We start from the raw sequence: 3,382 nt of genomic DNA, 5'->3' as shown, positions 1-3,382 counted from the left end.
TTAAATTGAAGTTGTTTTGCCCTTAAGGCGTAAGACTGAATGGCGCATTTTGCCGGTAATTAAGTTCTAAAATTAATGTTTGGCTTGCTCTGTTTTTAATGTTTTCTTTACTTTTGTAATGCTTGTCAAATGAATAAAATAGTATGTTCGAATCAACTGACAGCCACTCATTTTGGCCCTTTCCACAAATTAAACTATCTGTCCTGTACCGCGGGTCTAGCAGGGGATCTCACAGTCTGTACGCCTTCCTAACATGTGGCGTAATTGGCATCCTATGCGATTTCAGTGTAGCCTTTTCGAAAATGTAGCAAAAATTGTCAGCACTGTTTACGCATTTGCGAGGCATATTGAGCCATAGAAATTACCAAGTGTAGAATTATGAAACCGGAATTTCCCTGTAGATGGTGCTAGCCGTCAGCGTAGGGCCCGTGAGCCCGCTTTCACAGCGCCACCTACTTCCTGTAACGGCTGACGACAAATGTCAACACACGTAATCCAAGTTCCATACATCGGTATCTGCTTCAAACCAGTAAACATGTCGAGCTTTGTGCCTACGAACTACGATTTGCATACAGCATTGATTTTCTCTTATTATTTGAAGAAAACTGCTGCAGAATCCAATTGAATGCTTGTCGAAGCTTTCGGCGAACATGCTCTTGGGAAAAAACAGTGTTTCAAGTGGTTCAAAGAATTCAAAAGTGGTGGTTTTGACGTGAGAAACGACGAGCGCGGGAAACCACCGAAAAAGTTCGAAGACAACTAATTGCAGGCCTTATTGGATCAAGATGATCTCATACTCAACAGGAACTCGCGTAACAATTGAATGTGACGCAGATGGCGACGTTTATCTTCGGTTGTTAGCTATGGGAAAGGTGCAGAAAGTGGGGAAAATGGGTTCCGCATGAACTGAATGAAAGACAGCAAGCAAATCGAAAGACCACTTGTGAAATGCTGCTCGACAGGTACAAAAGAATGTTGTTTCTCCATCGAATAGTGAAAAGTGATGAAAAAGAATATATTTTGAGGATCCCAAACGTCGTAAATCATGGGTGAATCCAGGCAAACCATCGACATCCACTGCAAGACCAAATCGCTTTGGAAAGAAGACAATCCTCGGTGTTTGGTGGGATCAGAAAGGTGTCATCCATTATGAGCTACTAAAACCTGATCGCTACCAACAGCAAATGATCGATTTAAATCGAGCTTTACGTGATAAACGACCGGAATATGGAAAAAGACAACAGAGAGTCATATTGCTCCATGATAACGTCCGATCACACACAGCAAAACAGGTCAGGGAATCGACTGAGGCGTTCATTTGGGAAATACTAGGACACGCGGCTTATTATCCAGACCTGGCTCCGTCAGATTACCATCTATTTGAATCACTGAGACTCGCTCTTGCTCAACAACTCCTCAATTCGTATAAGAATGTACGAAAAATGGCTCGCTGACTGGTTCACTTGAAAAGAAGAGCTGTGGCGTTCATAGCCTGCCGGAGAGTTTGGAGAAATGTATAAATACCAATGGAGATTATTTTGAATAAAATTATCCACATACAACCTATGGGCTGAGGACGACACGGCGGCCGGTCGGTGCCGTTGAGCCTCCATGGCCTGTGCGGGCGTAGTTTATTTTTACTTTTTTATTGTTTATCAGTTTCAAACAACAGACGTTTAATCATTGCAACCAAATTCCGGCTTCATATTTCTACATCTGGTACATGCACTAGCTACCCTTCAGTAACACGTTCTTCCATCACATGAACGGAATATAGTTTGCAACAAACTGAAACTACGCTTAAATGACATATGCTCCGCTCCTCCGGTACCCTCCCCATCCCCTTCTTGCTACGAGCCCGGGCTAAAAACAGCCACAAAATACACGCACCTATTGTTGCCTGAAACGTCATCGGTCTGTCTACCATCAGCGGGATTTCAAAGCCTATATGGGAAGGAATTGACAATGACAGCTAATTAAATATAATTAAATGCACCCCGCCTCCCTTTAACTTGGAAACGAGAGCTAATTCGAGATTTTTTTATTGTCTTTTCGTTATCCACGTGGTCGACATAATCAACAAACGATTATTTCATCCCATTACATTTTCACTTTTGGCTGGAATAATCAAAAGAACAGTTTGAGCATCACCTTTGTACCAGCTGGCTGGCTGGTGAACGTCTTGGGACGAGGGGACGATGCTGTTCCATACACATTCTTCGTTCTCCCATAGATGTCTACCAGTGTTTGTCCCTCGACAGACAAGAAAAGGATAACAGCGCGTTGGTCCTATTCGGATACATTTGGTAATAACGTCGCCATTTTTCACGTTTCCCCATTCACTGCACGCACCTCGGAAAGACACGAATGCCATACTAATCACTTACAGCACTCCGTCTTCAGGCCACAAGTGGCCCATCGGGACCATCAGACCGCCGCGTCATCCTCAGCTGAGGATGCGGAGAGGAGGAGCGTGTGGTCAGCACACTGCTCTCCCAGTCGTTATGATGGTTTTCTCTGACCGGAGCCGCTACTATTCGGTCGAGTAGCTCCTCAGTTGGCATCACGAGGCTGAGTGCACCCCGAAAAATGGCAACAGCTCAAGGCAGCCCGGATGGTCACCCACCCAAGTGCCGGCCACGCCCGACAGCGCTCAACTGCGGTGATCTGACGGGAACCGGTGTATCCACTGCGGCAAGACCGTTGCCCCCAATCACTTACTGGGTGACAATTATTGAACTATATGAAAAAAACGTAAATTAGTTACAAACTATGGCGTGGACACACATTATTCAACATGTAAACGTCACTACAGATATTAGGATTTAGGTTACGACATGTTCGTTATGCCTACCATCACTGGCGATAATGTGGCGCAGACGAATAGCGAAATTCAAATCATCTTCCAAAACCTTCACGTACCGTTCGGTAGTCACCGTGCCATCAAGGAACATCTCATCAATTATTCCGTGACAGGACACAGTCGCACGTTGAGGGTGAAGGGACTTCTCGATCGCGAAATGCGGGTTTTCAGTCCCCCAAATGCTTCAATGTTGCTTATTGACGAACCCATCCAAATGAAAGTGGGCTTCGTCGCTAAACCAAACCATACAATTTCCATCATGCTCCGCGCCTAGCCGTGCTGTTTGAACGTCCTAATATAAACAGCTCAGAAGTTATGACGATTTTATTTCGTATAGATCAATAATTGCCACCATGTACATACGTCTCAGTGCTTATATATCCGCTTCGGAGTCACACTACGCAGCAACGCCCTTAAGCGGAAACTTCTTCAGCTCCCCTGATGTAACAGGCAGAAAGTCGAAATATTTACGTCTGCAATAAAAAAGTATTCTCACTTGAGTTTCCTACAACCAAGCTC

General features: G+C 44.6%; 1 pseudogene; it reads right to left on the bottom strand.

The window, feature by feature from the left end:
* Positions 1 to 2,590: 2,590 nt before the first annotated feature.
* LOC126163487 (5S ribosomal RNA) lies at positions 2,591 to 2,708 on the bottom strand (annotated as a pseudogene).
* Positions 2,709 to 3,382: the final 674 nt, after the last annotated feature.

The sequence above is a fragment of the Schistocerca cancellata genome, chromosome 2 (assembly GCF_023864275.1).
Source record: "Schistocerca cancellata isolate TAMUIC-IGC-003103 chromosome 2, iqSchCanc2.1, whole genome shotgun sequence".
In the NCBI taxonomy this organism is placed as follows: domain Eukaryota; kingdom Metazoa; phylum Arthropoda; class Insecta; order Orthoptera; family Acrididae; genus Schistocerca; species Schistocerca cancellata.
This window is presented reverse-complemented; position numbering and strand designations above follow the sequence as displayed.